This window comes from Amblyomma mixtum, chromosome 10 (assembly GCF_055824585.1).
Source record: "Amblyomma mixtum isolate Tamu chromosome 10, ASM5582458v1, whole genome shotgun sequence".
Classification (NCBI taxonomy): domain Eukaryota; kingdom Metazoa; phylum Arthropoda; class Arachnida; order Ixodida; family Ixodidae; genus Amblyomma; species Amblyomma mixtum.
Window position 1 is genome coordinate 124,206,703 of NC_143021.1, and position 15,303 is coordinate 124,222,005.

A 15,303-nucleotide genomic window follows, 5' to 3' on the forward strand; every position below is an offset into this window, starting at 1 on the left:
GACGTTTCGGGACCGGCTCGGCCCCTTCTTCACGGTGTGACTACGGGCGAGCGCAGCTTGGCTTTTTAAGCCCCTGTGTGGAGGACCTGCGGGTCAATGGCCGCAGCCCATGGACGTAGGATGAGGGGAGAGTCCCCAGGGAACGATTAACATTCTCTCGTGTTTGCTGTATGTGCCACGACTCGAGTAGAAGCCTCCTGCGTGGGTTAGCTTCCGTTTCCAATACAATGGTGCTGTCGAAGTCAATTGGGTGGTCACACCCTTCACAGTGTTCGGCCACGGCGCTGCGTTGACGATTCATGTGACGGACGTCCGCTTTGTGTTGGTTCATCCTTTCCGCGAAGTTCTTCGTTTCCCCTATGTACGACGCCGGGCAGACGGAACACGGAATTTTGTACACGACGCCCTGGGCCTTTTCTCTGGGCTGCCGGTTTTTTGGGCGGGGGAGAAGGCGACCGATAGTGCTGGTCGGTTTGTGCGTTGTCAGCACCCCTTCTTTTCCGAGAATGCGACCGAGCGTCTCGCTCACGCCTCTCACGTAGGGGATGCAAACACGTTTCCGCTTCTGGCATGCGTCTGAGGAAATAATAGACCGGATTTTGTTTTGCCTTTCTTGCTTCCTGATAATGCGCCGGATGAATGAGCTTGGGTATTATCAGGAAGCAAGAAAGGCAAAACAAAATCCGGTCTATTATTTCCTCAGACGCATGCCAGAAGCGGAAACGTGTTTGCATCCCCTACGTGAGAGGCGTGAGCGAGACGCTCGGTCGCATTCTCGGAAAAGAAGGGGTGCTGACAACGCACAAACCGACCAGCACTATCGGTCGCCTTCTCCCCCGCCCAAAAAACCGGCAGCCCAGAGAAAAGGCCCAGGGCGTCGTGTACAAAATTCCGTGTTCCGTCTGCCCGGCGTCGTACATAGGGGAAACGAAGAACTTCGCGGAAAGGATGAACCAACACAAAGCGGACGTCCGTCACATGAATCGTCAACGCAGCGCCGTGGCCGAACACTGTGAAGGGTGTGACCACCCAATTGACTTCGACAGCACCATTGTATTGGAAACGGAAGCTAACCCACGCAGGAGGCTTCTACTCGAGTCGTGGCACATACAGCAAACACGAGAGAATGTTAATCGTTCCCTGGGGACTCTCCCCTCATCCTACGTCCATGGGCTGCGGCCATTGACCCGCAGGTCCTCCACACAGGGGCTTAAAAAGCCAAGCTGCGCTCGCCCGTAGTCACACCGTGAAGAAGGGGCCGAGCCGGTCCCGAAACGTCGTGTTTTTCCTGTATTTTACTTGGTTGGCGTCACTTACCTTCTCCTAACATTAAATTTCCCAACCAGACAGACTTCTGTCGAATGTTTTCTTTTGACTGTCGTTCTGATACGAAGTTTGCTTTAGAAGCGCAAGAGGAAGATCACAGCAAATATCTTCGACTCAGCCTTTCAAGTTGTCGTTCAGGTACCGCTGAGCAGTGAGCATGCAGCAAAAAAAATATGTGGCCAATTCTTGTTCCGCCAAAGATACCACATCACATGCTGAATGACCATTGGTACTTGTGCATGGTCAGCGCCAGTCAATGTGGGTTCGTATCGCTCCATTAATGCGCATTATGGATGTTGACTCGTGCATTTTTGAAGAACGTTGCCTCATCTGTCCAGAGCACTTTGTCAACAAAGTCCGGTATTTCGGCACTGTTCACCAGGATCTAATTTGCAAAGTCAAGACGACATTGAAAGTCTCTTTCTTCGAGCTTTTGGTACACTTGGAGGTGATACAGAGGCATTTCAGCCTTGCTAAAATGACACTGAAGACTCTGAAACACCGTCCAACACTGACATCAAGCAGGCTGACATCGGGGTTTGCAGCGATGAAAGCAGCCAGAATATCAACTTCAGCCTTTCTATGGAGCGTCTTCTTGAAGCTACCTGTGTCTTCCAGCGTCAACTCCTAATAATTGTGTTTATGCTTGGCCTTCCCTCCCGCTGCCAATTTCGGTACACCTTGGCAGCTTTCCTCTTGTCGCCCGTGCCACTCCCGAGGCTAAGACCATGCTCGCCTTCTGCTCGCTTGAGTACGGCATGCTTTCCGCACTGCAAACAAATTCTTCGAAGCGGTTGTACGCGGGACCACAGCAATAGTCAGTTGAGCTCACACGCATCTAGCCGTTGGCACAGCTTGGAAAGAAAGCAGCATTATAAGAAGTCTCCTGACTCACACTGGTGTTCATCATACGATACATGTTTTGTGTGTATTTTTTCGATTCCGCTTCCACTTGAACGCTGGAAAAAAATGTGTTCTTTTCATCATATCGGAACACACGGCTAATGACAGCGCGTTCTTCCGCGACAGGAGCGAGCGGCTGCAGAGGAAGCGCTTTTTCGGAGCGCCGCGGCTACTCGCCGCTGGTAATGTCAGAGCCGAGCAAATATTCAAGCCTTTTCTCGCAAGCGAACAGAAGGCGAGGCGCTGGCGATGTTTTTTACAATGTACATATGAGGGCGCTGTAATCGTGGCACATTCGGGCGTGCGGCGCGTGCTGTCATGTGGTATTTTTTAAAAATCCCCTGTCTTTCGTTTTCCCCGAATAAAAACGGCCACGCTAAGTCTGAGAAAGGAATTTTAATGAGGGAAAGGTGGAGCGGTCGGCCGATGGTAACATGGCCCTGGCCTGCTACTCCACACAGGGGAAAGGGAAGAGGAGGAAAAGGAAACTGCGAATGAAGGCTGATGATGGCATAATACAATGAGTTTCACGGGTGATGTCCACTAGCATCGCGGTTAGTAGACGCACATAAAACTCATAAAACTGGTGTCTGCAACACAAACACCGACACATGTCATTAACCATGTAGGTTGTGCACAGGCAGTCACAGACGAGTATCCAGGCCTGTTTCACACAAAAAGTTGAGCAGGGCCTTTATCACACGCCACCAATCGGAACGTCTCGTCCTGGCGCCCAGAAGAGTTTCCTCAGAGAGAGGGCGAGAGTCCAGTTGTTTCACGGTCGCCTCCAATGTTCTTCTTGCAGCAGTATAGTTCGGGCACTCGCAAAGAAGGTGTCCAATAGTCTCTGGAGTGTGGCACTGTGCGCAATTTGGGTTACTTTCGATGCCGATCTTGTGAAGATAGTGTTTGGTGTAGGCAACGGCAAGCCGTAGCCGGTGGAGTAAAGTCCCATGACGTCGCACCACCATAGATGGCAAATGTAATGGTGAGCCAGCGTCAAGCTTGCAGACGCGGTCCTGTTGACGACTCGAATCATGCCAGTGCGACTGCATTGCCGCTTGCATTAAATGCGCCAACAAGGCTCCAATGTCTGATCTAGAAAACGCTATCTCAATGAAAGCGCCATCACTATGTGCCATCCGAGCCTCGGCGTCAGCACGCTCGTTTCCCGCTATACCGCAATGGCTCGGTATCCATTGAAACTTTATGATATGGCCGCGGTGGAAAGCTTCGGCTATCAAAAACACAATCTGTTGAACCAGCTGCTCGCATGCCCTTGGTTTTAGATAAGTTTGTACGACCTGCAATGCTGATCTCGAGTCGCAGAATATAGTCTATTGCTGCGCTGGCTGGTGACCAATATAAAGGGCGGCTTCTCGTATGGCTGCCAATTCGGTTGCCGTAAAGGACGTTTTGTGCATGAGCCTGGAACGGTGACATGAGGCATTTGCTGGCACTATCACCGCTGCAGCTGAAGAAGTGGTCGTCCCGGATCCGTCCACGAAAACATGCTGGGTGTTAGTATACATAAATGGAATATATGACAGCGCCAGCTGTTTCAGTCCGACTGTTGGAATGTGCGTCTTCTTTGTTATCCCAGGGATTGTTGTCCGTATAGATGGTTTTGGTACTGCCCAAAGTGGCACCTCCACAATCTGGTGTGGCGCGTAGTTCGAAGGCACCGCAATACGCTGCATCCAAAGGGCTCTGGAAAAGGCTGCATCTGGACGCACCGCACTAATGCTGGTCAGGGGGTGATGACGATGCCTGGTCAGATGCCGCAAATGCACACGAAGTGGCTCCTGTTGAAAATAAATTCGTGCTGGGCAGGCGCGGACCTCATAAAATGTGCCCCATGTAGAAGTTTTACATGGCAAACCCAAGCATACTCTTAAAGCACGAGCCTGCGCGCTTTCAAGTACACGCAGGCCTGATAGTCTGACCCCCGAGAGAACGGGTGCACTGTATCTGAGAAGACCGACTACCAGCGCCTGGTACACGCGTAGTAAAGATCGCTCAGAGGGACCCCAACATTTTCCTGCCATACACCGCACAATGCTTGCAAAGCTGTCGAGCTTTTTCTTGAGCAGAGAAATGTGCTTCGTCCATGACAGGTCACGGTCTATGGTAACGCCTAAGAATTTGTGATGTGTTACGTATGGAACAGTTTGCCCGTCGATTGTGACCGAATACCACGCCATTAACTTGCGTGTGAAAGACAATGTTACGATTTTAGTTGTCGAAAGTTCAAGCCCCTGACGGCGCAAGTACGCAGACGTAATGGAAACCGAACGCTGCAATCTTGCTTGCACTTGGGGACGCGTGACACTTGATGTCCATATGCAAATATCGTCTGCGTAGGCGGATATCGAAACAGTCTTCGGTAGTTGTTTGAAAAGGCCAATGAGCACGAGATTAAACAACGTTGGACTGAGCACTCCTCCCTGAGGAACACCACAAGCAACATGATGATCTGCTGTGTCTCCTTCAAGAGTCTCCATGTAGACTGTCCGGTTTTTCAAATAGCTTGCAATTCAATTGTGTAGACGTCCGCCCATACCACTTTCATCGAGTGCATTTAGTACTGCATCATGCTGAACATTATCGAATGCGCCCTTGATGTCGAGGAAAAGAACAGCAGTCAACCTGTGACGGCGTTTTTCATGTTCTACCGTTAACACGAGATCAATTACACTGTCGATGGCAGACCGGCCTTTGCGGAAACCCGTCATTGTGGAAGGGTATAGTCCACGTTTTTCAAGGAACCATTCTAGACGGGTTAGAACCATACGCTCCATCGTCTTGCCAGTACAACTTGCCAGAGCTACTGGTCTGTAGGATGTTAAGTCGAGTGGCGATTTCCCTGGTTTGAGCAAGGCCACAATGCGGCTTCTTTTCCACTGCTGTGGAAGAGTGGCAGAGGCCTAAGAGTGGTTGAACAATGTTAAGAGGGCTTCCATTACCTGTGGGCCTAGATGACGAAGCGCATTGTATGTTATTCCATCAGGTCCTGGGGAAGAAGGATGCGTACAAGCAGAAAGAGCTGCTTTCAGTTCTTGAATTGTGAAGGGGATGTCCAGTCGAACTTCAAGTCGCCTCAGCCATAGCCACCCCATAGCCGGTATCAAGACCCGTACATTAGCAATGAATAGTTCATTTTTTCCCAATGCAATAACACTCTGGAATGCCCTACCTAACGACATAGTTTTATGCAACGATTCAAAATCTTTTCGTACAGAACTGGCCCGTCATCTTCAGAATAAGTGAATTCCTTGTCATTTTTAACACGTGTTGATCACTGACTTTCATCTGTGCTCGCTACCGCAAGCGAATTTTTTTTTCTTTTGTATGCTTTCACTGAACATGTAAACCCTTTATCTTTTATCTTTATTTTTTTTTCTCTTTAGCTTTGAAGTTTGTTGTGCGTGTTCATTGTGCGTGTGTTTTTTATGCTTCTTTTATATGAATTGTAGCCCCCTCCTTATGTAATGCCCTTGGGCCTTTAAGGATGAAATAAATGAAATGAAATGAAATGATCGTCCATCATGGGGGAGCACATCGATGCTGCCGAGGTGAAGAAGCGCTTCCGGCAATTCTCGAGCAGAAATCCTCCGCCACCTCTAGTTCTTGCCGTCTTTCATAAAGTGCCAATGCACGGAAAGGGTATTTCTGCTGGGGAAATGTCGGCAGTTCTCGAACGACGTGCCAGATTTTGGAGAGTGGTTTGCGGGGATCCAATCTGCTGCAAAATGACCGCCACCGTTGTTTGCGTAGGGTCTCCAAATAGCACTGTATTTGCTTCTGTGCACGTCGAGAGGCCCGGAGATTCGAGATATCCTTTGTCCTCCGGTATTTTCTTTCTGCGCGCCGACGAATCGCCCGAAGCTGCGCGTAGATCACATCCACTGGAGCTGTGGAATTGGGCGCTGAGATGTTGCGCGTTGTATCTTGCATGGCCGAAATAATACGCTGTTCCACATCTGTTGGATCAGCGAGGTTCCCACAGGTTTTTTCTAGAACAATGCGGAAAGCACTCCAGTCGGTGCAACGTATTTTGGCATTTGGAAGATGGTGAAACCACCGTAGCTGCACATACGTTGGTATGTGGTCACTTCCATAAGTTTCAATATCAGCACACCACGCTGCGAACTATGAGAGGCGCCTGGATACAAATGCAAGGTCCAGGCAGCTGCTGTAGGTAGTCCCGCGTAGAAATGTCAGCGTGCCATCATTGAGCAAAACAAGACCTGCATTGTCCACGAACGTGGCGATATCCCGTCCTCGAACGTTCGTAACGGCGCTTCCCGAGCCGTGGTGATGCGCACTGAAATCTCCTACTATTATATGGGGCTCCGAAACGCTGTCGAGTAGCAATTGTAGCCGTAGGGCATCAAATCGACCCCTTGGTGGTATGTACCCACCTATAATAGAGATTGTGCGCCCATTCAAAGTCACAGTGATTGCTACATACTCGTTGCTACTGCCCCCAGGGATTTGATGCCGAACGTAAGTGAGGTCACGACGTACGCATAGTAGTACCTTGATAAAATGCCCAGCCGCTTCAGAGAGGAAACTTTCATAACCGGACAGTCGAAAAGGAGATCTGATATTAGGCTCACATATTACAAGCACTGTAAATCGGCACTTGGAAATCCTCTGCCTGAAATCTGCTAGGCGGCCTCGCAGACCTCGAGCATTCGATTGTAATACTGCCGATCGAGAGATTCTCTCCTGTAGTGAGGGTGCTGACGACTGTAGAGCCATAATTTTTGGACTGCTATTAAAGGGTGGCAAGAACCGGTTCTATAGCGTCTAAAATTTGGACAGCAGCCTTAGCAATTGGCGTGTCCACTCCAGCAATTATCAGCCGTAAGGTGCCTATCAGCTGTTTCAGCATCGCCCTGATTTTATCATCTGTTGTAGACACATCCGGCGGACGCACAGGCGGACGTGTCACAGAGCTTACAGTACGCGATGGTAGAGGTGGCCACTCTGCGGAGTCCTCCTAGGTGGTTGATAGTCTTGGCTCTTGCGGAGCTGGAGGCGGTGGCTTCTGCGCGGCAGAGCGGTCTCGGTCCTCCTGATGTATTGACACTTCATTTACTGATCTCAATTTCTTCTGCCGGTTTCGTGTCCTCCTCCTGGAGCGACGTACCGCGATTGCTGCTTCTCGGTGAGTAGAATGGTCTCTCACCATTTCCTTCAAGATCTTCATCTCTGTTTTCACCTTCGGACATTCCCTAGACGTTGCCTCATGAGGACCTTTGCAGGTGGCACAAACTGGAGGCTCAGTCGTACTTGTAGGTCCCTCGTGCACGTCACCACAACGCGGACATGCTTTCGTGCTCGTACACGCAGCACTTACATGTCCAATCTTCTGGCATTTTCGGCACTGCACCGGTCGGGGCACATAAGGACGCACTGGGTGCCTCACAAAACCCACTTTCACATGGGATGGTAAAGTAGTACCCTCAAACACTAGTTTGACACACCGTGAGAGGCCGAAACGATGGATGTCAGTTATGCGAACAGAACTTGATAGCAGTTGCACCAAGTCCATATCCTTGATCTCTATGTCCACGTCAGAAATCACATCAGCAGTAGTGTTAAGTCCATGAGCGAAGAACGAGCGGACTCGTATGTTGCCAAGGACAGACACGGTCTTCAACTTCTCCAGGGTGGCCCGGCTAGAGACATCAACAGAGAGAATATTCCTTCTTGCATGAATACGCACTTCTCTGACTTGGCCCGGAACGAGTCATTCAAGAAGAAGAGTCAAAGTCTGCCTGTTGATGGAGTTGAGATTCTCTAAACCCTCAACAGGCATGTATGAAATTGTGTAAGTGAGAGATTGCTCACTTACATTGGCCTCGTTAGCTGTTTTCTTGCTCACACTGTGTTGGTTAGGCATCTTCGTATTCATTTATCTCAACCAATTATTCAAGTAGAACGAGGAAAAAACTGGTGCTGTATCTGCAGATAACCCTAACAACATCCACTCGATTTCAGTTCTGAGGAACGCTTAGCATTTTGGAGTATCTTGATCCAAATTGCTGGGACCCCAGCTATATATATCAGCGAAGCCAACAACCATCTAAACAAAGCAGCTTAGCGGAGTTTTTCTCATTATTAATATTTGTTTTGTTGATCAATGTAGATTATTAGTGAATACTGACAGGTGGCTACATAAAGGTGAAGAAGACGTACTAGTAGTTAGCTTCTTTTTACATCTAGCAGGTGGCGCTTGATGTCTTTTTTTATTCTTTCGTCTCTGTTTTGTACAGGCGGACGCCCGTTCCAAAGGGAATGGCCTCACTTGTTCTTTTTTTTTGTCGCCACTTGTTTGTATCAATTGCTCTGTTGTCACGTTGCAGTTATTTTCAATGCTTGTATCATATGTATACAAATTTATTTATTCCAGCGTGATCACTACACTATTCAGCTCGGTCGAATGCAGGCCGGGACAGCCGAATCACGAAGGTGGCGAGATGCAAAAAAAGCCCATGCGCTGCGCGAAAGTCTACGCACAAGCGGTCGTAATTAATCCCGAGCCCTCCACTACGGCGTCTGCCTGTCTCATGAGGTACGGTGTCGTTCTCATTTTCGTTACTCTCACTGAGACAGTACTGAATGGTCCCGACTTTTGCACGCACCTTAGCACGTTAATTGGGTTAATCTCCACGAGAGAGCTCTGCCTTCCGTAGTGCTGCAAACATCTTGTGAAACAATGTATACCCGCTTTACAGCGCCGTATCATGGAGGCTGACATCTTAGATCAAGTGGTCACGCCGCCATTACACGCCTGCTCACTGCTCGGCGCGCGCCTCTTCGCGAAGGCTGCTGCGTCTGAAGGTTCGCCCCCGACAGGCAGTGTGTCAGTTGATACGGTGTAAAGGGCGGGAAGTAGCAGTAGTAAGTGGTTATTTGTTATGCATTTGATACGGAAGGTAAAAGAATATTTGCTGCCCCGGCATCTGCTATCGCGACAGGAAGCACCTGAGCTGGGGCAGCGAAATAAAGGATAGCAGGCAGAGAGTAGAAGTGAAAGAAAAGTGGTGAGGGGACAGTAGAAAGGGCAGGGGGAGAGCAGGGGGGGGGGGGGGGGGGGGGAAGACGGCATCATGGTTTGGCCAAAGCTTCGCAGGACATCTGAGAACCATAAGTTGATCACTTCAGGCGTTAATACATGGCCGGGCTTCATGTCGCGGAGAGCCTCTGAGCTTTCCGCCTCATCGAGCCAACGGATGAATCGCCTGAATGCGTGTCTTTGCATGCACTGAAGGCTTTGCTTAATTATTGTTATTATTATTATTATTATTTTACTATTTTAATTACTATTTTTACTTTTTGCTCAGCCAGATGGCAAAACAGAGTTGACATTTTATTAAGAAACATACTGACAAATATAGCATATAACGCCCCCTTTTCTGTATCTGATAACATTTTCACAGCCCTTGGTCTTCCATGCTTTCGAACGCTCTTTCTACAGACTGTAGTGGTACGACATTTCTGGGACAGCAATTTCAAAGTGCATCATGTAGCTTCCCGATGCCTACGTAGTACCATTCGTTTTAAGGTACCGCGCTCCTCAACAAGGTATGGGGAAGCCAGGCGCTGTGTTTATGTTCCCCAAATATTTAATGATTTGCCAGAGGAGGTGCTTTCCGCAACATCAAAAAAAGCATTAAAAATCATGGTTCAGTCATTGTAACACGGTTCCTATTTGTCTAAATTTTCATGATCAGGCACGAAGTGTTAAATTACTATTGTGTTAACATAGGCTCTTGCAGTTTATTTTTATCTCTTGTTGATTTCACATTCCTGAACTATTACACCTTGGTCACTACTCATTTCGGGTTATTGTTTTGATATGTCGTGTTAATATTATGGTCATATTTCATGTTTGTATTGCACGTCCGCCTGCCGACTTTGCGGGGCCCAGTCCCTCAAGCCACTAGAGGCTTTGTAGGGCCCGATTCTTTATTCTCCATATACTATGTGCAATGCAAGATTATTATTATTATTATTATTATTATTATTATTATTATTATTATTATTATTATTATTATTATTATTATTATTATTATTATTATTATTATTATTATTATTATTATTATTATAAAAAACGGCAAGGTTTAATGCCCCTGTGGTCGCGCAGGTTGTTTCCTATTGTGAGCCTTCATGCAGACAGTGTTCTAAAACGCTCACATGCACACCGTACGCATTAGTTTACAACCTGTTAACGGTGCTTAGGAATCTTGTGTGATCTTGTGAATCTTGCGTCCGTTCTTTCGCGCTCAAGATGCTTAACCAACTAGCCCGCCAAAACGTGTTAACGGTGCTTAGGAAAATTGAAGTATTTTCTACTGGTTTGTTAAACACAGAAAGCCGACAAAAATAAATAGACACACAAAGGTTGACTATGATGGTAGCTGCACTATGCATCGAGCAGCCTTCACAAGCTGGCCTGCAATCGTTTCGAAGGATTCTGCGACATAATTGTTATAACGCGCGTATGTAAACGCGTTCATTCCACACGAATTTCACAATTACTTCATATATAACATACACAATTGTGGTACACTCTACGCTCGATATGCGGACATGGAAATGCTTGGGTCCCTTTAAGGGCTACCCACATGGAGCGTACTTGCGCTGCGGATTTTGAGCAGCGCGGCGGACCGCCGATGCACCGCCGCCGTGCAGCACCACAAGAGGCGGAAAACGGGCGGCTGCCGCCTAACCGCTGCCACCAAAAATTTCAGTGTTGCTAGAAACGGCGTCTGTCAATTCTCGATAAAATGTTTTGAATTTGCGACGAATTAATTATTTATTCAATGGCCGCAGCGAAGATTAGTTATTTTTAAAGATTAATGTTGATCTGACCGTTACTGTTTTTTTAGGTATTTTTTTTTTGTTAGTTATCAGAGATCATGAAAGGCTTATTTATTTCGACAGTTATAATTTAATCTACACTTTACTTTGTCACTGCAGTGAGCAGATCGATCTCGATCTGTGGCCACACACGTTTTGGCCATGCTCGCATTCTTTTTGCTATCAGTTGGCCAAAAACTGCAGGTTCATCTTCATCTGTGTAGAATTCCTTCAAGCTTTACCATTTCGATTTGGTTGCGTGTTCTTTTTGCTCTTTTTTGTGAGCGTGGTGATTTTGCAGCGGGCTGCAATTTTCATTTGTGGTAGCATTGAAGTTGCTGCTTTGAGTAGCATCAACTGTTTTGTCGTGCATGGCATCATCAGCGGTGTCCTCAGGCGAAGTGGGGTCGTAGTCTGTAAAGTGCGAAGAGAACAAAAAGCAACCTGTAGTTATTATCAAACAGCGCTGCACATGCTACGTGCTTCATTAGGCATTGCAAATATATTTTTCGCACCATTTTAGCAGTGCACACAGCTCACTCCTCCTAAAAGACTACTCAGAAGCTCACATGCTCACACACTGGCGCAGATGCACCATATCACACACACCGGCCGTTTCTCTAGATCATCGCTCGGTCAACACTGACACTGTTTGAAGCTGACACACAAAAGATTTCGAACCCGCAGACACGCCGCGTTGGTTTTTCAACATTTTTGGGGCAGGGACTGCCTCGCATTCCTGACGGCTGGAACGTTGGAATCTGCCCAGCTTTGCGCGGGAATGTGCACTTCGTCGCGACATCGTCCGCGACTTCTGAAGAACGTGCCCGCCACCATCGGTCGTTTACGGGAACAAAAACAATAACAATGACGATCCTTTTCGCCTCTATTTTTCTGTTTCAATCTACCAGTAAATCGAAGTCCTAGCTACGCAGCATACTCGCTGCGGCACTTTACGCTACCTGGCAATCGCTTTCGCCGCTGCAAAGAGATACATTTATACACTCCAAACAACAACGCTGCAAAAAGAAAAACATGTCACCTGAACAGTGCTCATTGCGGTTTGCTTTCAAATGTAGCGAGCAATGATGTAGTCTATTTCACCGGGCACCGACAGTTCGCGCCTATGTAAACGCCGTACGTGTAGGTCCGGGCACTGCGAAGATGAAATGGTGTATCAGGTGGCAGCGCGTGATCTAGTTTAGGCATCCTCCATTAATTGTGTCATTTTTTTAAACTTCAAGCCATAATGAAAGATATCGGCGCGGCTTGACATACACGCCGCAGCCCCTATGAATTGCCCGCGCTGATGTCAACAAAAATTACGAGGAAGTTTAGCGGCTAAAGTGGTGAAAGGCGAAAGCCTGAGAGCTGCATTCTGCTACGCGATTGTTAACTGCACATTTTGTTGGTGCACTAATTAACTGCCAATTAGTGACGCTTATGCTTCGCCTTTAGGAGTGGAATGCGACATCGTGCTGTCGCGCTGCCACGAAGTCCAAGGAACGCCACCACCCGGTCGGCGCGATGCGTTTCCCTTTGAACGCAACCGAAAGGAAATGGGGCTGTAATTCTCTGTCATCTCGGTGGACACCTGACCCGCACCGTACAGGAAGGGAGGAAGTGTGAGTGAAAGAAGAAAGAGCGGCCGTAATGAAGAAAATGAAAATTGTATTTGAGGAAAGGAAATTACGCATTAACTGTCTAACATATCTCAGTAGACACTAGTCGAAAATTATATTTGAGGAAAGGAGTTGCGCAGTAACTGTCTCACATATTTCGGTGGACACCCGTCAAAATTCGCGCACGGTGACGTCACGATAATTTGGAGCAATCTGAAGCGCGGACAAATACGCCTTGCTTGTTGGTAAATTGGTTTTTTGAGGAGAGGAAATCTATCTGTCTCTCATATCTCGGTGGACACCTAAACCTCGCCGTAACGGGAAGGGAGGAAGATGGGAGTGAACGAAGACACCGTATTCACTAGACGCACCTTTCTTCATTCCAAACCATCGAGCTGGCATGGTAAGCTGCACACCGGAACCTTACCGGTTAAAAACGTTTTAGAGGGAAAGGAATTCTTTTTACCCTGGGGATCTCACTGTTTGATTTATTTGCAGGAAGCCGGAAACAATAGACCATGTTTTTTTACACTGTTGGGAAGGGGCTTATTTTTGGGATGTGTTGCAGCGAACCTTAAAGAAAGAATTTCCGCTAGACCCGTACGGCATTCGGTACTTATCTGTTGAAAATAAGGATGGGGTGCCTTTCGACTTAATAATGCTGACAGGCCTCCACTGTATATGGCGCCCCAGAATGGCAGGCTACCATTGTGACCGAGACGCAAGACCTGCCAGGATTTACTTTCGCGAAAATATGGACATGTTTCTGGCCATTCAGAAGGCCGCTGCGGACCCTCCGGAGTGGCTGTCAAAAACTAGAGCCGCTCTGTACTTTGCCTGAATTTTAATTAGACGAAGCCAGATTCATGCTGGCTGACCACGAGTCGTATGTACATAGCGTTTATTGTGTTTTGTTGATTGTTCGTTTTGTCCAATTTTCTTTGCAAAAGCCAGGGAATAAAGAAAAAAAAAAGCTGGTATGGCGGAGTGGTAGCGTGCTCGACTCGCACTCCGGAGACTGGAGTTCCATTCCCAAGCTCGGTCAATTTCTTACTCGATTTTATTTATTTATCTGGTCTGACTAGAAAGGCTAGTTAGACTAATTGGTTAAGTAAGCAATTAACTAAACTCAGTCACACTTACTTGGTGCATCACTATACGATCCCTTTAATTGGTTCCATGGTTAGTAGCCAAAGTACAATTGGCTACAGTACAATTGGCGCGCACTGTGACGTCAGGACCGTTTCGACCAATTGAAAAGCGTGACATTTCTTTCAACAGCTCCTGCTTACAACGATGAGGCATTAAAGGCTTCCGCCTTAAAAAACACGTGCATGTCGGCGAGGGCGTCGTGGTGATCGTTTGCTTACCTTCAGGGTCCTCTCCTATCTCCGCTTCAACTTCCTGCCACATGGTGAGCTTCCTTCTGCTGTCCTTGTATGCGGCGTGCGAACAATCCCATAAAGCAGGGTCTCATCTGCACAGCTGAGATAAGCTTGTCGTGGTACGCGATGCGCGCAGCCTTCATCGCCATGTTGAACTGGCTAGGCGAGTCAAATGTAGCGGGCGGAAGTAAGGCGCAGTCGCACCCTGATTGGTCCGCGCGGACAGCTCACGTCGGCCGCTTCCGGCCAGCGGCTGATCGCCGGGCGCAAATATCTGGCCCGGCTTGTTCGACGGCGTCCGGCCGCCCGGCGGCTGGCGGCCGGACGCCAGTTTTCCGCAAGAAAAACGCTCCATGTGGGTGGCCCTTTAGTTGTAATTAACCAGCTTCAATCTGAGCGTGCGGAGTCACTTTTAGTGAATGCCTCGCATGGACCGCGAGCAAGTGACAGCCACCCAGCACTGCAGTCGTAAAGCAAATGCTTTACTCTGAAAATAATCCATGGAAACCGCGCTACTTGGAGCGAAGTTCAACAGTAGCACCAAGACAGCGTGCAATGCACGGACTGACGATAAGCGCTGTCCCCTCGCACGGTTGTGCAGTCCATAATAAACAGTAGCGGTATGTAGGAGCGCAAGTCGTCTTTTTCTTTTCGTTCCTATTACGGCCACTGGGGCTCCTCTTAATAATGGCCACACACACCACAACTTACAAGCAATGTGGTCTCAGCGCAGTGCACAGCAACTGAAAGCACGAATTGGCGTTTTCGGTGGCGGAGGAGCTTCTTCGTGTGGCTGTGCTCTGCACTTGCCCTCGCAGATTTTCTAGGATCGAAACCTTTCTATATTGGCGATGTAGCGCTGGCGAACGTGTTTGTTACGGTCGGACGTTCGGAAAGGGTACATGGCGAACGGGCGCGAACATTGGCGTTACCTAGTTGCGCAGTGCGTTTCCGCGAAGCTCGCTAACGACCACATCCTGCGCCTTTAACTCTCTGCCGATATTTTTACAATCCACAACACAGCCCTTTTACCCTCTTATTGGTCCTCTAAAAGAAAGGTAAAAAAAAACATGAAAGAAAGAAAGAGGATGCCTGGACGAGCAATGCTTTGCCAGGCTTAACGCCAATTATAAATAAACGAAAAATAATTAAATGTTCCAAAGCAAAAAAAAAAAAATAAGCGAAAAACA